The sequence below is a fragment of the Carettochelys insculpta genome, chromosome 11 (genome assembly GCF_033958435.1).
Source record: "Carettochelys insculpta isolate YL-2023 chromosome 11, ASM3395843v1, whole genome shotgun sequence".
NCBI classification, from domain to species: domain Eukaryota; kingdom Metazoa; phylum Chordata; order Testudines; family Carettochelyidae; genus Carettochelys; species Carettochelys insculpta.
Window position 1 is genome coordinate 46,582,431 of NC_134147.1, and position 24,853 is coordinate 46,607,283.

General features: G+C 41.1%; 1 protein-coding gene across 6 annotated transcripts in view; it reads left to right on the plus strand.

Annotated features, from left to right (window-relative positions):
- The first annotated feature begins 1,493 nt into the window (after window positions 1-1,493).
- The window catches only part of FHIT (fragile histidine triad diadenosine triphosphatase), a 1,117,930-nt gene continuing 1,094,570 nt past the window's right edge, over window positions 1,494-24,853 (plus strand). For 3 of the 6 annotated variants that reach the window (XM_075005819.1, XM_075005825.1, XM_075005824.1), the window contains exon 1: window positions 1,776-2,017. The gene's annotated coding sequence lies outside the window, so the exon portion shown is untranslated. Of the gene's footprint in view, window positions 1,517-1,775; window positions 2,018-24,853 lie in introns of those variants that run through there. The other 3 variants (XM_075005823.1, XM_075005820.1, XM_075005827.1) reach the window with 3 other exon arrangements.

Consider the following 24,853-nt stretch of genomic DNA (forward strand, 5'->3'; position numbering starts at 1 on the left):
CAGAAAGTTTTCATAATGTGAGTACCGAAATCCCTGGTATGGCTACACTTTGAATATTGCATGCAGTTCTGGTTGTCTCGTCCCAAAGATCTATTAGAAAAGCTGCAGAGAAGGGCAAAAATAATGATTAGAGGTATGGACCATTCATATGAGGAGAGATTAAAAAGACTGGAACTTAGGCAAGAGATGACTGGGGGGTTATGATAAAGATCTGTAAAATCATAAAAGGTGTTAAAAAAGTGGATAGAGAATTGTTGTTTATTCCTTCTCAAACTATATGAGCCAGGGCCACAAGATGAAATTAATAGGCAAAAAGTTTAAAATAAACATAAGTACTTCTTCACACAAAACACATTCAACCTGTGGAACTTATTGCAAGTGGATAAGGAGACTAAAGGTCATGATATCAGAAGAACAGTGCAAGTAGTAATGGCTTGCAGCTATTCTACCTATGATAGCTGTGATGCTAACAGGCTGCTGCCCTTTGAATGGTTCTTAGAATATTTTCTAATTATTGTGGTAAGCAGTCTGCCCCTCATTCCACATGGCTGTGATACTTGGAGTACCTTTCCCAGACCTGAAGAAGAGCTCTTTGTGGTTCAAAAGTTTGTCTCTCTCATTAATGTAAAGATGGTCCAATAAAATATATTACTTTTTCTGATTTGTTTCTGTATATGAGAAATGTTAGTCACATTGTTCCATCTGCTGCCACCCATTCCCAGCTTCTGGCAAACAGAAGATACAGACACCGTCCCTGCCCATCCTTCATAATAGCCATTGATGGACCTATGCTTTGTGAATTTCTTTCTTTCTTTTTAAAAACCTTGTTATAGTCCTTGCCATCACAACATCCTTTGGCAGAGAGTTTCACAGGTGTGACTACTTCTGTCTGTTTTAAAACCTCTGTCTGTCTTAAACCTGGTGCACGGGGCTGGTTTTTTTTCTTTGGTTCTTGGTTTTGCCTGGGGGAACACACCGGAGCTGTCACCTTTTTTTCCCATTAGAACACCAGAAAAATTGTCACTGCCGGTTCGGGCAGGAGGACTGGGCAGGAGCCCCCGCTGCCCTGCAGGAACCCACACCGGTGCTGCGGCAGCACAGGGACTGCAGCATTAAAGCCGAACACCATAACCGCTACAAAGAATCATCCAACTTGAGTTCAACAACCTTTTTTCTCGAAAAAAGGCACTGCTGATGCACATTAATTTCCTCGGGTGACCCCTGGTTTTTGTGCTGACGCGAGGAGTGAACAACACTCCCTCCTTTGTTTTCTCCACAAAATAGACTAGAGATATGTTGACATAGGTCGTCACCGCCCACCGTCGCTGCCCTTTTCTCATGCCCGGCCCCCACAGAAAAGGCCACCTGGCGCATGCGCCCTAATCTCGCTTCAGTGGTGGCGCGAACCCTCAGATTTTTCAAGGCTTTCCGCGAGCCAGTGCCGCGTATCTGACGTCAGGGCGCCGACGCGTCTCGGCGCATCCTAGTTTGGCGCACGCGCAATAGCACTCGGAGTGTAAGTCCCCATTTTGTTTTTCCCCCTCCTCCCCGCTTGTGCTTTTCAGCGGCGGAGCCGCGTAGTGTGGGGGAGGGATCGCGGGATGCGGGAGGGCGACGGGACTGAGAAGGAGGGAGGTGGCGGGGACATTCCCGAAGCGGGCAGTGGGGAGCGCGCGTTGGTTGGCGCTCGGGGGTGGTGCGGGCAGAGCGCCACTAGGGGATGGGGGGGGTGCGCACCACCCCCGCGCTGCCGGCCGGGTCCGTGTAACGCCGGGCTTGCCCCTAGTCTGCAGTGTGGGCCGCTGGGGCTGCGCGTTGCGCGCCGCAGGCTTCCTCTGGATCCGCGCAGCCCAGTTACGGGGCAGTCTGTGGTGCGGTCTGCCCTGGCTCCCACTGCGGGCTGGCCGGAGGAGGCGCTGGCAGGTGGGCGTCTGCCGGCCTGGAACTCGCTCTGAAGAGCTTCTGGAAGCGAATAGCCATTTCCCGCCTTTAGCGCCCCTCCCCCGCCCCTTGGCAGGTACCGGGCGGCGTGTTTGAAACGGGAGCGGCCGTTTTTCAACGGTTTGTTCCCTCAGGTACTGCGGGGTCAAGGCATCTGGGGGGAATAAATTACGCACTCCAAGCCCCAAGCCAGGTGCAATGTATGGAGTCCTGTACAGTCTCTTCTTCATGGTGTACTCACTTATAGTGTGGGAGGCTCCTTACATCCTCAGAATGCTTTATAAACCTTAGTTCATCTGTCAGATTTGTCACAGCTCCTTGCATGTCAATTTAAATGGAAAAAGTCAATCATGGAAGATGAACTGACAGCTCAAAACATGGGTAGCAATAGTGTGTACTTTTTTATAAGGCAAGCATTTAACGAGTACAAATTTAATTTCTGTCATTTGTAAATTATTAACTCTAGTAGGACATTAATAGGAAACTCTAAAGAACTTAGATGGAGGAATCAGTCAGTCAAATCACTTTGGTCATTTTGATCTTGGTTCTGTGATGGGATTAGTTTAAATAAAACAGTTAAGGTGTGTTTTAAAGTTATTATTATTAGATGGAGAAAGGGAATCTTTAATATATAACTCTTGGGACAATTACATATAGGGTGTAACAGTTAAAAATCTTATATTGTGAAACTGCGTCTACAAAGTTTGCCTGAAGGAATAATTGCGCACAATGTGCTCTGCCTTTAGGCAGATTTTTTTGGTAATTTATTTTCAAATAGCTGTTGTCAGTGATTTAAATAAGACATTCCAGAATATTGTTTCTCTGTGGTAGGATCTTGACCACTTAATTTAAAATAGAATCATCAAAATGCTTAATAGAAAACATGAATGAGCTCACCTTTTTACACAGGGCAAGATGTCTCTGTCCAGCACATAGTAGTTCTTTTGATTTTCATGCCCAATTTTCATATTCTCCAATGATATGCAGAAGTGGTTTAAAATTTACTTGAATGACAGCTGAGCAGTATTCTGATCTTTAAAAGTTATATTCTTAGTGCAGAAAATAAATTCCACGTAGACATTAGGATTTTTTCATCTGAATGGTGAGTCTGGAGCATGCGTAAATGCTGAATTTAGCTCACTTGTCAATTCTGCCACTTAATGACAAAGCTTTATTTATTGCTTCTTTCAATGTGAATATTTTTCCCCCCTTTGGGCGATCACAGTTAACAGGTATATCCTTGAAATGTTGTTCTTGTCAGCCGATATTACCTGTTATTGTTTTTAGTGTATGTTGACATGAAATCTAATTCAATCCCTTAATAAACCTTACTTAAAGCATCTTTCATAATGCAGTTATTAATTGGATGATTGAGTTGTAGGCAGAGTCTGTTCTTCAGATGTTTCAGCTTACTGTGTAAATAAAAAGGCAAGAAGTTTTTCCTCATGTCTGTATAAGAATTTATATGCATAGCTCTCAGTGCATTGAGCAAAGTAATTTAAATGTGGTAAAAGATAAATGACTTGTTTTTGGTATCCCTGGAAAACATTCTTCCAATTTCCACTGACTTTATTAATGCTACAGGTAATATTTTTGCATACTTACTGTTTCATTTATGTTTCTGAGGAAGTGACGAGCATACTTTGTAAGCAATTTAAGTAATCAGTAATTACATTGTCACTTTTGTTTGAATATGTTCCATCCATATGTTTTCCATTTATTCACTTTAACTCGGGAGCCCTTAGTTGGAATTGTGGTGCATTTTGGTAAGTGACAATCAGAAATATAGATGGTAGGACTGGAAAATATCACTTGAGTCAGCTAGTACAGGTTGTACCTCTGAAATTTGGTATTCTCTCATCCGGCATGACCATAGATGTTTGATGACTGAGTAGCTGGTAGTTGCAGGAGCCCCAGCAGGGCTGGGAGCCAGAGCCCCTTCACTGCTTGGTGGGAGACTATTGTGGGGCATGAAATGGAGCCCTCTCCTGTCCTGTGGCGGTGCGGGGCTGAAGTGTGAATCCCCGCTTACCTTGCAGCAGTGTGAGGCCAAGAAGCTGCCATAGGGCAGCGAGTTAAAGCCACCACCTGCCCTGTAGCAGCAGGGGGTGTGAGGCTGCCATGGGATGGGAATTGGAGCCCCCACCTGCCCTGTGGTGTGGAAGCAAGGGCTGTCTTGAGCTCTGTGGAAGCCCCTGGGAGGTCGGTGCTTCAGCAGTCCCTGAGCACAGCCTTGTACCTTCCCTTATCCAGCAAATTCACTTGTTCAGGATGTGTCAGGGCCCAAGCATGCTGGATGAGGGAGGTGCAACCTGTATAACCTTTTGCATAGAGCAGGAATATCCTATCTTGTAAGTGATAATTTTGTACGCACATGATAGGATTTGCTTCTTTTAAAGCTGTATTGCGTAGAAAATTAATGTTCATTTTGTCATCTGAAACCCAAATTCTTTTCTGTACATGCCTTAAATAGATTTTTTATGAGGTTTAGAGTTGTACACAAGTTACACTTAAATTTGCTTATTTCTTGAAAAACTCAGTTTTGTAGCCATTTTGCTCCCTCAATTCTTGTACAGTAGGGTCTCAGCATTTGCAAACTTAAGGTTTCTGAATTCAATTATTCGTGAGCGGCTATGAGCAGCCTCTTCCCCCCAGGGCTCTGTGGCATGGAGTGCCGGCGGCTGCCGCTTCCCCTGGGGCCCCCGGGCGGGGAGTGTTGGTGGCCAGTCTCGAGGCATGAGTGGCTGCCATATTCGTGAAATTCAGCATTTGTGTGGGTTCTCAACATGGAACCCTCATGAATGTTGAGACCCCACTGTATAAGAGTATAATGACTTTGAGCGCTGGGGTCAGTAGCTCCTCCTCTTAGACTGAAAGAGGAGCCTTTAGTTGTGGTTAGGCTTGCAGGAACCCCTGGTGCGCACGCGCGCGCGCTCTCTCTCTCTCTCTACATATATATATATATATGTAGTCACGCCAGGTTCCCCACATAGGGAGGAACCCACAAAAGGTACTTGCCCCGTTGTTTTGGCTCTGTTTACAGAGGGATTCACAAAGGTAGTTAAAGTGCCCAGTTTCTTTTTCAGCACCATTGTGAGCCACAAAACTCCTTGTCGTCAGTCTAACTCTGTACGTGCAGCTAGTTGCTTGGCCACCTTAGCTTTTGCAGTAAGAGTTCTCAATGCTGTGCCTCTGAGCATAGGTGCCAAGTGAAATGGCAGTGCGTATCTCCTGCCTATGTCCCAGTGTGATTCACAAAATAATTTAGCTGTCTAAATTGTGTGCACAGGACCAGCTCCAGCAAGTATCCATGGAGGTCATCTTACTCCATGTGAAAGTGCATGGGTGTGAGGGGTAGAAGAAAGAAAGAGGAGATCCTCCTAATATCTTTTTGGCTTCGTGGTTTGGTTCATTGGTGGTTCACTGATCTGTGTCAGAATATTTTGTCAGATCTGATGTTCATTACACATAGCACACCGTTAACTGAAAAAAGTATCTAAATGTGTTATGTGGGATATCATACAGACAGTTGGCATAGTTCCAGAATTTCTGTAGTTGATTTTACAACATTTGTAAAAGGAGTGCATATTTATTTAACTTCTAGTTTGCAAAGTTGAAGAGGAACTGTATCAAAAGCTGCATTACTGTCGAAATTATGTTCATCTTGTCTGTCAACCCTACTGATAACTATCAAAGAAGATGAGCAAGTTTGCGTTTCATGAATTGTTCTTCGTAGATTCTTCGTTTGTTGGTCAACATGCACTCTCCTGAGTGTGAACATTAAATTATGTAAAGTGAGCTTTCTTTAAAAAACCCACACCACATAAACTAGGTGTGAGTTTAGCTTATATTTTAATGAGGTCACAACTTATGCATGTTTTTGCACCACTTCCTACTGATTTTACACATCGAAACCTGATGTATTTTAAGTGTTCACTGGAGAATTTACTATTTTCGAGTTTTCCCTGAAGGTACACAGTACATTATTTTTAGTGGTACATAATTCCACAAACAACATATATGCGAATATACTACATGACTGGGCTATTATGTTCAGCAGTGGCATTGGCCATGGTGAGAAGACAGAATACTGGGCCATTTTTATAATATTATATTATTAGCTGAGGTGGACTTGGAGGGAAATCCTTCAGGAGTTTCTGGTGAATGGTGTGTGTGGATTAATGCTGTAGGGAGCTGGCTGCAATTGAAAGGCTGTGTCTACACTGCAGGGAACTGTTGGTGAAAGATATGCAATTGCAGTGCACACTTTGTGTATCTTTTGCTGACAGTTCTGTTGGGAGAAGCTTTTCCAACATTTGACATTTGGCCCATCCACACAAGGCCAAATGTCAGAAACCCCCCACCCCCCATTGAGACATCCCTTCTTCCTCGTGGAACGAGGTATAAAGGAATGTTGACAGAATGCTCCCATACGGCCGGTCTCTTCCAGGAGATCTGTAGTCTGGACGCATGATCTGTCAACAAAACTTCTTGACAGACGTTGACAGAAGTTTTTTTTTTGATGGAAGCCTGCAATCTAGACATAGCCAAAGAGATCAGAATCCCTCCCCAGCAGCCCCAGGCAAAAGGCTTGCAGAGCATAATCATGATGTGAGTAGATGGTCTTTTGCAGGAGCCCCTGGGCCAAGTGTAAAAGGACAGCTTCTTTTATTGAAGAAATAGAAGCCTTGAAGATAAGTGGTCTGGAATACCGTGGCTAGAAAGCGTTCTTTGGTGCCCAGGCTGTTGAATTAATTCGATGGTTTACACTGTTTACAGTGAGGTAGCCGAACAGTTCCATGCCAATTGACTTTCTTTCAATGTGTATTCAGTATTCTTCACGTGAGCATAAACTTCACTTATAGTGATGTTCCACTCCATTAAAGGTGGATATCAGTGCTCTAAAATTCTAGGAAAAAGCAAGTATCAGGTAACTTTTGACATAAGATTTAATTAGAATTCTTTTTCAGCCAAAGAAGAGAAGTTGCTGTGATCCCATGAAAGGAGTCACCCCTGGTTTCTTGGTCTAGTTTATAGCTGCTCTTGGTGATCTGTAGAAGAACCAAGTCAACTTTTTTTTTTCTTTTTGCTGTGAAGGTATAGCCTGTTAGAAGTTTCTAGAAACTACATGAGGATGAAGAGAGGTTCTGCTGTTGTTTCTAGGATGAGATATTTTGTCAAGGAGACTCTTCCTTTTTTCAATGGAATCCTGTTTATAGAAAAGTAGTGTTGTGAAAAGTGGGAAAACAATTAACTATAAAATGATTTAATGGTATTTGGCCAAATATAGTACAAAAAGCTGACTTGCATCACGAATACATACAATGTCTGACATGATTTTGGGCTTGTTTTCACAGCATTGAGAGTTTCATCTTTGATTTCAATGGGGGAAGGTCAGGCTCTTTCTACAGTATAGTACAAGAAAGCTACGTACTGTGGCTCTCCCCTTCTGTTCCAAACCTCTTGCCAAATGATTTTTTCCTTCCTTTTGCCACTTATCCTGTTTCAAGTCTCAGTATCATCTCCAGAGCAGAGTTAAAGGCTGTAGGCTAGATATCTTTATTACAAAAATTAAAAGAGAGAAGTGTAACCACTCAACAAAAAAAATGTAAAAATGGGCATAAATACACCTGAATAAACAGTAACACATGCTTTATTAGCCCTTATTCTTCTGTTCCAGCTGGCCTCCTCTACCATTGTGACATACAGTTGGTAAACATGCTCTTTGGCAACAGCATTTTGGCATATACAACTACAATGAGCAATATATAACAACATAGGTTATCTGAGGTCCCAAACTGGCAACAGACTTAAAGTTGTGCTTAATTGTATGCACACCAATTGTCCTGTTCTCTTCAGTGGTACTATACAAGTGCTGAAAGTTAAGTACAGGCTTAACTCTTTTGCTGGATTGAGATCTAAATAATGTAAATGATGGTATTCAGCTTATTTTTGCTTATGATGATAACTGATTGAAGAACAATAAAGGCACTTTAGAAAATGTTAAATTACCAGCAAGCAAAAAATTTGGGCTTTTAGTGTATTAGACATCAGTGTTCTGTTACTATGAATCATATGATGATTACAGTCCTGAGCAGATAGAAAAATTAGTATCCACATCTGTAAAAATGATCCACTGATATCCACATTCACAGATGTGTAAGTGGATATCTGTAAATTTGGAGGGTCTAATGATGATTCCCTGTACTGGGACTGATCTGGAGACATGATTGGAATAATTTATTTAAAAAAAAAGTTAAGTTTAAGTGTGGCTAGATTTTTCTCTTGTTGCTTATACTGTGAACCGCTTGTTGCTACTGCCCAGTCTGTCATTCCCTTCTCCTATCTGGGAATTCAAATGCCCCTTTTAAAAATACTTAATCCACATTATTATATAGTGGATCAATCATATATCTAATTTATATACAGTAGCAGACCAGCTAACTTTCTGTGTGAGGGAGGTTTGAAATCACAGAGAATTGTATGTTTCTTTTTTTCTTCTTCTGGGACGTAATGATTTCAAGCTTTATGTTTGCTTTTAGTGCATGTTTTGTTATTAAATGTTTGACTTGCATGTCTGTAAAAATACTATTTAAGGAAAACAATTTTTTTCATTATATACACATTTTCCGATTACTCAGTGGAAGAGGCAGTGAAAACTCAAGTCAGAGGGTTGTTGTTTGAGAACATCTCTATTCAATGAGCTAGCAAGCAGCATAATCACTATTTGGTGGTGATGGGGGACTTCACCTATCCAGGTATATGTTGGGAAACTAATACAGCAGGGGACAGACTGTCCAATAAATTCTTGGATTGCATTGCAGACAACTTTTTATTCCAAAAGGTTGAAAAAGCTACCGGGGGAAGCTGTTCCAGATTTAATTTTAACAAATAGGGAGGAAATTATTGAGAATTTGAAAGTGGAAGGTTGCTTGGGTGAAAGTGATCATGAAATCATAGAGTTCACAATTCTAAGGAAGGGTAGAAGGGGAAACAATACAATAGATATAATGGATTTCAGGAAGGCAGATTTTGGTAAACTCAGACAGCTGGTAGGTAAGGTCCCATCGGAAGCTAAACTGAGGGGAAAAACGGCTGAGGAGAGTTGGCAGTTTTTCAAAGGGACATTATTAAGGGCCCAAAAGCAAGCTATCCCTCTGCGTAGGAAAGGTAGAAAATATGGCAAAAGACTGCCTTGGCTTAACCAGGAGATCTTGCATGATCTCAAAATAAAAAAGGAATCGTGTAAGAAATGGAAACTAGGACAAATTACAAAGGACGAATATAGGCAAACAACACGAGCATGCAGGAGCAAGATTAGAAAGGCTAAGGCACAAAATGAGCTCAAACTAGCTACAAGCATAAAGGGAAACAAGAACGCTCTTTACAAATACATTGCCAACAAGAGGAAGACCAAGGAGAGGGTAGGGCCGTTGATCAGTGAGGAGGGAGAAACAGTGACAGGGAATTTGGAAATGGCAGAGATGTTTAATGCTTTCTTTGTTTCGGTCTTCACTGAGAAATCTGAAGGAATGCCTGACATAGAGAATGCTAGTGAAAAAGGGGTAGGTTTAGAAGTTGAAATAAGAAAAGAACAAATTAAAATTTACTTAGAAAAATTAGATGTCTGCAAATCACCAGGGCCTGATGAAATGCATCCTAGAATCCTCGAGCTGATAGTAGAGGTATCTGAGCCTTTAGCAATCATTTTTGGAAAATCGTGGGAGACGGGAGAGATTCCAGAAGACTGGAAAAGAGCAAATATAGTACCCATTTATAAAAAGGGGAACAAGAATAACCCGGGAAACTACAGGCCAGTCAGCTTAACTTCTGTGCCAGGAAAGATAATGGAGCAGGTAATTAAAGAAATCATCTGCAAGCATTTGGAAGGTGGTAAGGTGATAGGGAACAGCCAGCATGGTTTTGTTAAAAACAGATCATGTCAAACCAATCTAATAGCTTTCTTTGATAGAATAACGAGCCTTGTGGATAAGGGAGAAGTGGTGGATGTGGTATACCTAGACTTCAGTAAACCATTTGTCACGGTCTCACATAATATATTTATCAATAAACTATGCAAATAGAACTTAGATGGGGCTACTATAAGGTGAGTGAACAACTGGCTGGATAACTATACCCAGAGAGTAGTTCTTAATCGTTTTCAATCCTGCTGGAAAAGTATAACTAGTGGGGTTCCGCAGGGGTCTGTTTTAGGACCGGTTCTGTTCAACATCTTCATTAACGATGTAGATATTGACATAGAAAGTACACTTATTAAGTTTGCAGATGATACCAAGCTGGGAGGGGCTGCAACTTCTTTGGAGGATAGGGTCATAATTCAAAAGGATCTGGATAAACTGGAGAAATGGGCTGAGGTAAACAGGATGACGTTTAATAAGGACAAATGCAAAGTGCTCCACTTAGGAAGGAACAATCAGTGTCACACATACAGAATGGGAAAGGGCTGCCTAGGAATGAGTACAGCAGAAAGGGATCTAGGGGTTATAGTGGACCACAAGCTAAATATGAGTCAACAGTGTGATGCTGTTGCAAAAAAAGCAAACATGATTCTAGGATGCATTAACAGGTGTGTTGTGAACAAGACACGAGAAGTCATTCTCCAGCTGTACTCTGCGCTGGTTGTGCCTCAGCTGGAGTATTGTGTCCAGTTCTGGGCACCGCAGTTCAGGAAGGATGTGGAGAAATTGGAGAGGGTCCAGAGGAGAGCAACGAGAATGATCAAAGGTCTAGAGAACATGACCTGTGAAGAAAGGCTGAAAGAATTGGGTTTGTTTAGTGTGGAATAGAGAAGATTGAGGGGGGACATGATAGCAGTCTTCAGGGTGTCATAAGGCAGAGGGAGGGAACTTGTTCTTCCTTGCCTCTGAGGATAGAACAAGAGGCAATGGACTTAAATTGCAGCAGGGGAGGTTCAGGTTGGACTTTAGGAAAAAGTGCCTAACTGTCAGGGTGGTCAAACACTGGAACGAATCGCCAAGGGAGGTGGTAGAATCTCCATCACTGGAGATATTTAAGAAGAGGTTAGATAGATGGCTTTCAGGGATGGTCTAGAAAGTGCTTGGTCCTGCCATGAGGGCAGGGGGCTGGACTCGATGGCCTCTCGAGGTCCCTTCCAGTCCTACTCTTCTATGATTGTATGATTGTCAGACTTTGCTGTGGTGAAACCAGTTGTGGTAGGTGCACTTACACAAAACAAAGCTCAAAAGCACAATCTAGTAAGGGGGTGTCCAGCCTTTTTTCATCGGCAGCCACATGGAAGTTTTTTACATATTTTGGGGCCCAAATACAAAATACCTGCCAACACCACCCTCTCCCACCAGCCTTAAACTCCCACAGCCCCAAACTGCCCCAAGCTTAACCACCCCCTGGTAGCTCCAAAATGTCCCCAGCCTTAAACCCCTGTAGCCTCAAACCACCCCCGGCTTAAACCCCCACCCCAACCAAGGATTAATTTACTCAGGAGCTCTGTATGCTGTCATGCCATCAGCTCCCAGGCTTCTTCTACTGTCAGGCTGCTGGGGTTAACCATCTGGGTCCTGGGGCTGTAGCTGCCAGCTCTCAGCGCTGGGGCTGACAGGATTCCCCTGGCCCCTGCAGAGCTCAGCTCTCTGGTCCTGGAGCAGATGGTGGAGCTCTGCTTCCCCAAGGAGTTCCTTGCACCCCAGGGCTGCTGGTGTTGCTCCTCATCCAGCCAGAGCCCCAGGGCCATTGCCAGAGCCCTGCACCCCCACAGAGCATGGGTTTGCTGATAAAGTCCCATGCACTGGGGCTGCTGCCAGAGTGTGATTCTTTCAGCTTAGCAAGGTGCTGCGTGCTGCCCATGCCATGCTGTTCATCAGTTGGAGGTGGAGCAGCAGCAGAGTCGGGAGCCGCAACTGGCTCCTTAAAGAGCCACATAGAGCTGCCCAGCTGCCATTTAAAAATGGTGTTGCTGCTGGCTTGGCCTGCTAAACCCAGGGGTTATGAGTTCAGTCCTTGAGTGGGCCATTTAGGGATCTGGGACAAATAGAGGGGAAAAAAAAAGATGGTGCTTGGTCCTGCCAAGAGGGCAGAGGACTGGACTTGTTGACCTCCCGAAGTCCCTTCCAGTTCAATGAGGTGTGTGTGTATTTCCATTGCTGCTGGCTCCGTGGGCTGGATTCTGGTCTGTGGGCCATGTGTTGTACACCCCAATGTAGTAAATCACCATGAAGATGCTCACCTATTTGAAATTTTATGTTGACTATCAGATTGCTTTTTATTTATCTAGTGAATGCTGTTACATCTAGGTCACCAGCTAGTATTTTTGGTTCAGTACAATTTGTATTTTGCTTAGTGAGAGTCCTGCATAGCTAGTAATGTGATCATTAAATACATATGGCTATGTCTACATTAGCCTTGTCCTTTTGGAAGGGGCATGGTAATGAGTGAGTTGAGAAGATGCTGATGAGGTGCTTCCGTGAATATGCAGTGCCTCATTAGTATAATGGCAGCTGTGGGTGACTTGAAAGTGCCACTTTCGAATTGTGTGCAGCCCATGTAAACGTGGGCCGTTTGAAAGAACCCCCTGGACTTTGAAAACCCCTTTTTTCTATTTGGTTTTGGGAAGAAGGGGCTTTTGAAGTCTGTGGGTCCTTTTGATAGGCCCCCATCTATATGGGTGGCACATGATTTGAAGGGGGCACTTTCGAATGGCTTGTGGCTGCCATTATGCTAATGAGGTGCTGCATATTCCCAACTCGCTCATTACCATGCTTCTTCTGAAAGGAAGGGACTGGTGTAGACACAGCCTATATATGAGCTTTACGTACTCTTTTCTCATTACTAAACTAGATCAGTGTAATGCTCTTGGCAATTGTAAACAATTAAGCTCTATGTTGAGAGATGGTGGGTTAAAACTGAATTCATTGCATTATTGTGAAAATCAGCATTCTGTCTTTGCATTTAATAGGTAAGTTACCAACTACTAGATTTAAAATATGAAATCTACTTCATTTTGGATGTTTAGGTGTTCTGACAAAAATAGTACCTGAAACCTGATGGAGTTCTGTGTTAGGTTGGTACTTCCATTAACTTTGGACAAAAATGTTAATTTTTAATGTTTTCATTTCACAAGGAATGAATGAATAGGTCAGGAGTTTATTTTGAACAAGATTTTAATATTTTTACGTTAGAGAAATGGGTAGACTTTCTAAAAATGAATTAATAGAAAGTGTTCACTCTGTGTGCTATATTTTTATTTATATCTGATGTTTTCATATTTTTTTCGTAACTTAACATCTTAGATTTTTTTTAGATTTTTTCATAAATGCATGAAGGAAACATTCTACAACCATATGTTTGCATAAGTCTGTTGTGTAAGTTGACTATTCAGAAAATAAAGCCAACCTTAAATAAGATACGTAATAGACAGAAGCATCCCTTTATATCAGTTGAACTTAGTTGTTATGCGGTCCAGAGTTGGAGATTCTGCAGTGTGTTTTAGGGTTGTATGACTAGGACAGTGGTTACCAACCTTTTCAGTAACATGGCACACTTCAATGAGACAGACAATTCCACGGCACAACCACTTTTTTCAGCTGAATCTGTTGCTCATATACATCATATTTGCTTACATTTACTATGGCTACAATCTTACCAGGGAGGTTTGCAACATGTTAGTTCGTACAGCAAGCCAAACAAGGATAAAATGCGTTAATGTTTCAAATATACCACAGCATACACTGTCTTCAGCAGAGCACGGACATTTTTTCAAAATCTGCTCAGGGCCATGTTAGGGATCTTGGGTAGAGGAGTAACCACTAAAAGCAGGCTGCCTTTCCCACTCTGCCAAACCGTTGGAGCCAGGATGTGACATTAAAAACACATCCCAGTTCCAACAAGCTGCAGCCCTTACGGTCTCTCCCTTGTCACAGAAGGGAGTGGGGACAGGCTCCCCATCAGCTTGTTTGGGCTGGGAAACAGCATTTCAGCTGCCTTCTAGTGTGATTGGGGGTCAGCATTTTCCCTCAGGCAGTTTTGTGGCTTGAGCCCCCCCTGGGGTGGGGTTATTAATCCCTCCTCCCCACCCCCCTGTCTGGTGCCTCTCAAAGAATGAAGGGAAATTAACAAAATTTCAGGGCACACTTGGCCAGTTTTCACATCAACCAGTGGAATAGGGTAACAAAATCAGTCAGACCATAAGCCATGTCTAGTAATGTGCTTTTGAGAAGATGCCATGTATTGTAGAATTGCTTCTTCCCAATGTTTTCAACAATAGTGCTTTTTTGTTTTGTGTGAAACATACATTGTAAAGCATAAATGCTTGGGGGAAACCGTGACATCAACTTTTCATTGACACAATTACTAATTGAATAAATACATGCGTGTTTTAGGGAGGTCTCTGCCACTTGAGCAGATGAAGAATCAATTTGACTGGCACTAGCAGAAGGGATTTTAAGCTTTCAGTAGGCCAACTACTAGATGATTAAATCTTTGACTTTTACCCAGAGTACCTCATCATATTTCTGTGCACTGGTTCTGCGTCCATTTTAGAGTCCAAAGCTACCAACATCTTTGTAAAAGCCATTTTAGAATGTAGAAGGCATAACCAATACTCAAACTGTCATTTGGGAAATAAAATATTTTTCTGAAGCATTGCATGAGTCATCAATTTCTTGAGAGGTACTTGAGGTATATCTTTATGTAATGTTAAACAAAACATTTAAATATGAGTAAATTACAATTAATGGCTGTAAATTGTCAACATTCCACATGGGCACCATTGAAGATGCACTGAATTTCATAAATATTTTTATCCTTATTGTTTATCTGTTAATATTTATTACTGACAGGCCATGTAATATGTGCACAGAAATGTACCACTTGTCATGAAATAAGGGTCGTGGTCAGATCCTTGATTAGTGTAAATTGTCAGTGGACAATTCTCTATTACTGGAATTTTCTGTCTGAAATTAGGAGGCATTTTGTTTGCTGCTTACGTGACCAGATTTAATTTGTACATATTAGTTCAAAGGAAGACTAGATTACACTGTAGGTTGTTAATGGAAGAAAGAAATCCGTTCTTTACAATATAGTGTGCGTGCACTACATAAATCACTAAGGGTGGTATGTCACTCTCCTATTGCACAGAAGAACTAAAGCTGCAGACCTGATACGTTGTCCACAGTGTTACAATACCAACGGCTTAGGCCAGGTCTACACTAGATGCAAAATCGATTTTAGATATGCAGTTCTAACTATGGCAATTATGTAGCTTGAATTGATGTATTGGAAATCGATTTGTGACTGTTTTTGCTAAGGAAGGTCGATGGGAGTGTTTCTGTCTTTGACCTCCCTTACTCTTTGTGATAGCAAGGAGCACCGCGGTCGTCTGCCAACCCTAAACAAATTGGTTTTGCGCATCTTTACCAAATGGATAAAATCGAACTCTGGAAGATCAACCCTGACTGGGTCAATCTTTCCGAAAGTGTAGACAAGTCCTTACCTACCAGGAGTGCCCATGACAGAAGACAATCTGTTTGGAGTTCCCACATAATCAAATTTTGGAGATAAACTCAGTAATAGCCCACAACATAAGCACTGAGAGCAGACCTGTCTTTCCTTTAGCTGAGCAAGAAATGCCCATGCTACTGCTCTGGAGCAAGTCTTGGACAGCACACCATAGGAGGTGCTGTCCTCTCATGGACTAGGCCTTCTGCACGCCTTTTCCTCATTCTATTGCTGAAAGTCCTTTTAAAAATTGAGAGCAAATAGATTGTCACAGCTGGTGATGTGCCTACCAGTCCCTCTGCAACCCACTCCTTACCTCCTGTCACAGAATGAAGAACCCAACCTTGGGATGGTTTGTCTCAAAGCCTGGCTCCTCCATGATTTCAACATATGGGCTATGTCTACACTAGCCCAAAACTTCGAAATGGCCATGCAACTGGCCATTTCGAAGATTACTAATGAAGCGCTGAAATACATATTCAGCGCCTCATTAGTGTGCAGGCGGCTGCGGCACTCCAAAATTGCCACGGCTCGCCCAGACGGGAGTCCTTTATGAAAGGACCCTACCAACTTCGAAATCCCTGAAATACATGTTCAGCACCTCATTAGCATGCGGGCAGCCACGGCACTTTGAAATTGCCGTGGCTTGCACGGTGATGAGCTGCAGCAATTTCGAAGTGCTGCGGCCACCTGCATGCTAATGATGTGCTGAATATGTATTTCAGCGCTTAATTAATAATCTTCGAAATGGCCATTTGCATGGCTATTTCGAAGTTTTGGGCTAGTGTAGACACAGCCAGAGAGAGAGACTGCTCTTAGGAGGTACAGGAAATATTTCCTGCACAGTAGGAAACTGGCTAGCCATCGTAAGTTACCCACAAAGGTGGACCAGGTTTCAGTTTTGGTACAAATTACCCTGACATTTGCTACTCTCGCAATAGTCTTAGATTACCTGCGTTCAAGAAGTCAGGATTATCTCTCAGCTCACTCAAGATACGCTTGTTGGCCATACTGATTTTTCACCAACAAACAAGGTACTCAATTTTCTTGCAATCAACTACAACGAAGTTACTAAAGGGAGTAGAGATCTTTCAAAAATAGAAGAAAACAGCTTGATTTGGGCCTGGGCTGCAAGGCATTTAACTGGTTAAATTTTTATTTGATTTGTTCTCGTGATAACCAAAGCTAATCTTCCATTGCCCCTTTAAAAGCTCCACGTATATCTTTTCAAGCTATGTTATTGTTATCCTGAAGCCTGCTGGAAGAAGTAGGTCTGGATTGAATCTAGCCAGATTGCCCTTTCTGAAATGGGCAGCCCCTCTACTTCCATAGAACATCGATGGGATAGTGGCTGAAGAGGCTAATACAGAGAGAAATACATAGTAGTGGGGGGAAGATATATAATGGAAGGACAGCAAGGTTAGAGAAGGAAGCAGGAGAATGTGTGGGAGGGGAGATTATTTCCACATAGCAGGAGTAAAAAGAATATAAGTGTGCTCCCCACCTGAGCTGTTGTGGATAGGCGAAAAAGATTTGTGTACTTTCTTCCTGAAATGATCATATTTGGATTTGATGTGGGAAGATTTCCTCTTCAGGTTTATTGTTACAAGAGACCAAAACCCACTCCTATTAAAACAAACAAACAAAAACCCTCAATATTTTGTGTAGAGATAGACATTATTAGTGAAGGGGTCATCATGGTACTCAGATTGTGTTATTTATTAAAAGTAAACTTTTTATAGGTTTTACATAGTTGATTCCAAAATGGCTCTTAAAATGTTAAGAGACCCATCAAAGCACATGCATCAGTGCATTCAGGATTTGAGGAGATGACGAAGTACTTAGGGGCATTTCTTTTACTATTTGACAATATGGTAACTATCACTACGGGACATTTACACATTTGTGCGTTCTTGGCCCTACTATAGGTACTCCTGTAACTAATTGTGCCTTCATTAGGCAAAAAGCATAGGCCAATAAACTAAAGGTAATAGTATACACTTTTGTGTTGGAGATCTTGCTTCCATTACAGGCTGACACTATGAGGCAAGAAGACTTAGATGAAGTGCTGTGTTGTTCACCGGTAACTTTCCGATTAACCAAAGTATTACCTATCATTTCCTGAAGACTGATGTTTCTCTTATTTCTAAGGATGGCGGCAGGAAGGTATGTGCTAGCATGTGGATGCAAACTAAAGAAAAATGTAGAGGTGCAGTTGATGTGTGAAGGGACGCACAGAAATGTGGAAACCTCTTGAAAAAAAAATTGCTTGGGCCCATGTTTCAAATTTGTGTTCATAACTGTGGGTTTAGATATGTTGCCTGTAGTTATAACACAGCATAAAACGAAACATTTGGCCTTTGAGCTGTGTGGAATTGTCATCCAGACATTGTCAGAGAGGCTTTTCAGAAAGACTGAGTAAGTCAGAATGCCATGCTACCATCCCTTTTTTTTCCTAAGCATATGCTATCTCTTCTGTGATTCTGCTGTAATGCACAGTAGTTGCCATTGATATTCATTTTCAGATAATTAATATATTCTGCTGTATTACATTCCATTTTGAAGCCTATGTCAAGAAACTGTTACATCATTTCACAAGGCCTGTATTGATGTGGGGGCTAAATTTTACCTTCAGATACTTACAATCAGCAACCATTGCTGTCAGTGAAACAGAAGAATGACTACAATGGGTCAATCCAATAGTCTGTCTAACCCAGTATCATATTTTCACACAGTGGCCAATGGAAGCTGTTTCAGAAGTTGGTGATTATAAAGTGATCAGTCAGGGCAGGGACACCCAAAACATGGGGTTGCATCACTGATGATTTTGGCTAACCACCATCTTTGGACCTGTTCACTGTAAACTCATTAATTCTTTTTTGGTACCCCATTTATATTTTTGGTCTTCACAACAGCCCTTGGCAACCAGTTCCACAGCTTGATTGTGGTCTGTGTATGAAGTACCTCCTTTTGTGTATTTTAAACCTGCTTCCTGTTAGTTTCATTAGATGACCCCTGGTTCTTGTGTGAATGAATAAACTCTTCCTTATTCACTTTTTCCACCCCATTCACAGAAGTTGCTAATGGAGTACAGATATATTTATATTCCTTTTATTGCTCCTGTTTACAGAAATACTCTTTTCTGTGTTTTTGGTACCATCTTAAAGGCAACTGAATTAAGAATGAGTTTGTATTTTAAGAACAAATGTAGGACAGGAAAGGGTACAGTACAGAAAATAAGGGCTTCCATCCATCTTCATTTTGTACTGTAATTGGCTGAATGTTTTGTAAAATGCCTTTATTTCATCCTACTGCATGATTTAAATTGGGCCAAACTACAGTAGTTCTAAAAATAAAAATCATACACTAGTGAAAATTGCTAGCCAAAGGAAACATACAATGTATAAAATTGAATTTTGTGAGAAATATATAGCTCTAACTTTGTAGTTTAAATCATTACTTTTATGCTTTCCTCAAGGCTATTCTGAAGGGATAAGTGGTTCTGTAGAATTAATCTCCTATGTATTGTAGAGGCAAATAAATTATAGGTTTAGAACCATGTAATCTAGAAATCATTTGAACCAATGTTCTCAGATTAGAGCGCATTATGTGACAAAAAAAAGTACTTTCAGCCAATAATAAGCCATAAAATCTCTGGAGATTAGTCCAGTACCGGCACATTCATTCATACTCATGCATCTTTATTCCAGCCACATTCCTGTTTTTCATTCCAGAATCTCAGTCACCCCATTGAGTCTTCTCAGTGCTTTAACAATGGCATTGGATAGTTAATTGTATTTTACCGTCTGCCCATCCTGATTATACTTTTTCAAAGTATATTAGACCTTCATTACACAACTGAAAGGTCTTAGATAATGAAGGGAGCACACACTTCGAGCTTCTCAGATGGAGATCTTGCCATTTTCTACATTATTTTCATTTTTACAATGTGGCATGGAATATCAGTAATGCCGATAGTGTGGGAATTGCCATTTGCACTTCACTTTGAAAAACAAGCACTAAGATTATATGTTATGCAGCTACAAATGTTTATCTAGTTAGCTGATTTTGTTTAGGCATTTAATTGCAGTGATTGAAAAGTTGGATGCTGATACCCTATTGCCAAAAATACTTAATTTTTTTGGAATATTCCTCTGTCCTCCCAAACCTGAGGGTACTTCTTTTCCCCTTATGGCAGGTGATTACAGCTAAGACTGCTGTCTCTTGATTTTGAGTTTTTGATATTTGAAATCAGCATTTTTACCATTCAGAACTACTTGTAGGAAGTGGGATTAAGACATTGTGTTAATTCTGCTTAGCTTTGTAACTTGCAAACGGATAAATACAATCTATAATGTCTAGCACTGCAACAGAAAATCTCAATGTGGTTTCACTGTGGAGTGGACTGCTGACTACACTTTAAAACTGTGTATTTGAACATCTGCAATATTAACCTTCTTGCTGTGAGGAAGAGAGAACAGCTTCCTCCGAGGCCAGTTCCTGCTCCAAGTTACTGAAATGGCAGAAGTGTGCTTATCTATCATCATCCTCTCTGAAGCCCAGTTGCATAACATTTACCACATGCCTGGGAGAGATGGAGAATTCGCTCTTGCACCCAGTCCTCTTAGACCTTTAGATTGATGCTAAAATATTTCAAGATGTTTTTAAGTACAGTATTGTGGATTTTTTCATAATTTTTTTCATAGTTCCTTTTATGGTGTTTAAATAGTGGGTTGGTGTTGGCTATAACAAGTTAACAGTGGACAAAGCTGATTGGAATTATCTATTCCAAAGGTTGAATGCATTCAGTGAATTTGTTTCTAAATTATTTTTGTTCATTTGCTCTACATACACATTTACCTTCAGAAAGCTAGAAGAGCAGGAGTAGTCTTTTGGAATTTAAAAAAATAAGGTTTTAAATTTTGATAACCTGTATTAGTTTCCCTTGATAATCTTGTTTATTTTTCTTAGTGAAACTTCTCTGATGCACTTTTCTTAATGGTGAGAGCCCATGAATACTAAAATTGCTTTCATTTTGTCATTTTTATTTATTTTAAATTATATTGGAAACACAAAAGAAGAAAAGTTTGATTCACTTATTTTGGGGACTTATTTCTTACATATTGTTGATTTATATTTTTCTAGCTGTATTACTTAATTTGGAAGCTGGACAATAGTTAACTGGCTTCTGTGTAATTTAATAAGGGATAAAGAAAATTCTTTAGAATTTGTAACAGTCATGTTCATCAGCATTCAGGATGAATAATAATAAAATCACAAAAGGATTCATGTATGAGTCAGTGAATCATGGTTAATTACTGTTTTCAGTCACAAAACTAATAACACGGTGAGAAACTGGGTCTCTATTCAATACGGATTTCTGGAGATCTGGGGAAGAGGAGGAAGAAAACTGCACTGGAAAACTGCATTTTTTTGTCATGAAAACAGTGACAGTCATATAGGGCTTGTTTTGCTATGTAGTCATTGTTTTAGCATTACAGACTGGTACAGATCACATTGGTATGTTTTTTTTTTTCTCCAGGGCTAAAAACAAGTAATAGAAACTATGGGTGCTTCTGCGCTAGGAGCTAACTTTGAAATTAACTTGAAGCAAGGGAAAACGTGTAGACGCTTTGCAGGTTAACTTCGAAGTAAGGGAGCCCAACTTCAAATCCTTACTCCATTCCTGGGAATGGAGTCATGCCCTACTTCAAAGTTTAACCTCGAAGTAGGGTATGTGTAGATGCTCAGCTTAGAAGTAAATAATTTTGAAGTTATTTTTGTAGTGTAGACACAGCCTAAGAGGCTACATCTACACTGCAGAGATCTTTCTAAAGAAGCCTTTCCGGAAGATCTCTTCTGAAAGAACTTATTTCAGAAGAGTGTGTCCACACACAAAAAGGCAGATCAAAACAGTGATCTGCTCTTTCGAAAGTGTGTCCACACAGCCCCCACTCCTTTGAAAGAATGGGCTAGAGATTGAAAAATCAGGTGCCAGGAGGACTGCTTTTTCGAAAGAAGGGCGCTGCAGAGTGTCCACGCATGTTTTCTTTTGAAAGGGGGCACTCTTCCTCAAATGGGAGTGGAAGAGAGCTTTCGAAAAAGAGTACTGCATTCTTTCAATTTACTTTTGAAAGAATGCTTTTTGTATATAGACGCTCCGCGGGCTCTATTAAAAGAGCCCTCTTCTTTTGAAAAATCTTTTGAAAGATCCTGCTCGTGTAGATGCAGCCAGAGAGACTCTCAACATGACAATAATGGTTCTCTGGTGAACATTATTCATTTTATAAAGTTTACATTAAGTTTGAAAATGGTATCTGTTGCTGAAACTAATCAGCCAATTTTCTCTGTCATAGATCAAAACCATTTTGACATTACATCTTTTCCCTTGAGCTTTCTGATGGATATTAAATCTGAATGAAGCTGGATGTGAGACTGTAGGAGCTGAATGCACAAAGAATTTATGCAAAGGCAGTATTTTTAATCTGCTTTTTATGAGGAAGTTAAACATTTTTTGCAATAATGTCAAAATTAGGTAATTATTCTGGCTTCTGTTTATAGGAAAGAATATTCAGTTTCAGCTATAGAACTGCAACTCATTCTGTGGTAGGAAGTGCATAACTACAGAATGCAGGTTTTCCTAGTTGGAGCATTAAACCTGCTCACCTGAGCTATATATAAAAGATAGTGGAAAGGATGGATTGTTGAGAGCCTGCAGTGAAGCCCAGCCCTCTGCCACCTTCTCTTTTAGGGGTTCTGCCAAGGTACTGAGCATCAGGTCTCTGTATCTTAGGCTCTTTGGCAGGAAGGAGCAATGTTTGCATCAACCCAGGCTGTACCCCCCCTGGGCCCACAAATGTGTCCTCCATCTCCAGGCTTTACCCACCTCAGCCCCCCCACATCCCCAGGATTTACCCACCTCAGCCGACAAGCTCTTCCAGCTCTATGTGCTGCTGCTGCTCTTCTGTGGCCACCATCCCCTTCTTATGGGGCTGCATGGCTCCAGCAGGGGGAGATTTGTCTGCCTCTAGCTCTCCTGTGGGCCTAGCACTTTCCCATCTGCAGCGCAGGAGGCTCTCTCCCCTGCCACTGCTGAAATAAGATGACTAAATTTAATTGGCTCAACGGCCAGCAGTGTGGCAGGAGGGAGCTGACCGTTAAACCAATTAAATTTAGTTCCATTATTTCAGTAGTGGCAGGGCAGGGAGCCACAGGATGAGTTGGCGGCGGCAGTGCCTGGAGCCACAACTACCTCCTTAAAGAGCTGCATGTGGCTCTGGAGCTGCAGGTTGCCGACCCCTGATCTAGGCCATCTGAGACAAATGTTTATCTGACCTGCAGTTAAGTATCTCCAATGATGGAGATTCCATTGTGTACATTTATTTGGGTTCATAACATCCCCAGGCAAAAAGTTTCACGTTTTGGCTGTGAATTGTAAGAAATGCTTCCTTTTCTTTGTTTTAAACCTGCTGTCTGTTTCATGTCATCACTCCTAGTTATTGTGTTATGAGAAGGAGTAAATAATTCCTCATTCCTTTTCCCCTATACTAGTCATGCTTTTATAAACTTCTGTCATAGCCAACTTTAGTCTCCTTTCCAAGTGTAAAAGTCCAAGTGTTATTAATCTCTCCTCATAGAGAAGCTGTTCCATATCTCTGTTGATTTGTTACACTTTTCTGAACTTTTTCCAATGCCAAGATACCTTTTTTGAGATGGGGTGACCACATCTATATTCAGGATATGGGCATACCATGGATTTATACAGTGGCAATATGATTATTTTTTGTCTTATTATTTATCCCTTTCCTGATGCTTCCCAACATTCTGCTTACTTTTTTGGCTGCTGCTGTACACTAAGTGGATGTTTTCAGAGAACTATCCACAAGGACTCCAAGACCTTGCCTGAGTGCTACCATCTAATTTAGAATTCATTGTATACATGTAGTTGGATTATGTTTTCAAATGTGCACTATTTTGCATCCATCATCATTAAATTTTATGTGCCATTTTGTTGTCCAGTCACTCAGTTTTTTCAGATCTTTTTACAACTCTTCTCAGTCTGCTTTTTTTCTTAACTATCTTGGACAATTTTGTGTCATCTGCAAACTTTGCCATCTCAGTTTACTGTTTTTCAGATCATCTATGAAGATGTTGAACAGCACTGGTCCCAGTATACATGCCTCTTAATTCTGAAATCTGCTACTTATTCCTACCCATTCTTTGCCAGTTACCAATCCATGAGAGGACTGTCCCTCTTATCTCATGACAGCTTACTTTGCCTAAGAGACTTTTATGAGTGATTTTGTCTAAAGCTTTCTGTAATGCTAAGTACTCTACATATATTGGCTCACTTTTGTCCACAGGGCTTGTTAAAGCCCTCAGAGAATTCTAATAGATTGATAAGGCATGTTTCCCTTTTACAAAAAACATGTTGGGTCTCGCCCAACAAAGCATGTTCATCTATGTGTCTGCCAATCTGTAGTTTCATTTGATTTCTGACCTGTAGTTGTAAGAATTGCATCTGGAGCCCTTTTAAAAAAAGGCATCACATTAGCTAGCCTTCAGTCATCTCGTACAGAAGCTAATGTAAGGCTGTCTACACTAGACATAGCAGTTGACCACTGATACACAATTTAGCTATGCAATTGGCGTAGCTAAAATCAACTTATCAGAGGTCGACTGCTGTGGCTGTGTTAAGGGAAGAAGGTCGATGGGAGCATTTGTTCTATAGATCTTCCATAATTTTTGCTGCTTGAAAGGAGTTCTGGGGTCAATTTTCAACCTGGAAAGTGCCGTTTCACACGTTCATGAAACAAAACCCCTACACTTCTGCGGCAGTGTAGACCTTGCCTAAGTTACAGATTACAGTTAGTAGTCCTGCAATTTCACATTTGAATTTCTTCAGAATTCTAAGATGAATAACATCTGGTCTTGGTGACTTATTACTGCTTAGTTTTCTGAATTTTTTCAGTACCTGCTATAATGGTACACACTCTGGGATAGTTCTTCAGATTTGTCACCGAGAAAGATTGGCTCAGGTTTGGAAATTTCCCTCACAACCTCAGCTATGAAGACCAATGCAAAGAATTGATCTAGTTGTCCACAATGGCCTTATGGTCCTTAGTGCTCCTTTAGAATCTTGATTGTCCAGTGGCCCCATTGATTGTTTCTTCATTAAATGTAACCCCTTTTTTTGCTATGATTTTTTTGGTTCTTTGGGTACTGTTCTTCAATTTTTTTGTCCTTCCTAATTATATTTTTACACTTTACTTAACAGAATTCATGCTCTTTTTCTATCTTCTTCAGTTCAATTTAAATTTAATTTTAAAAGATGTCCTTTTACCTCTACCTGCTTCTTTTACTTTGTTGTTTAGTCACCATGGCACTTTTTTGGTCTTCTATATTTTTTTCCAATATGGGA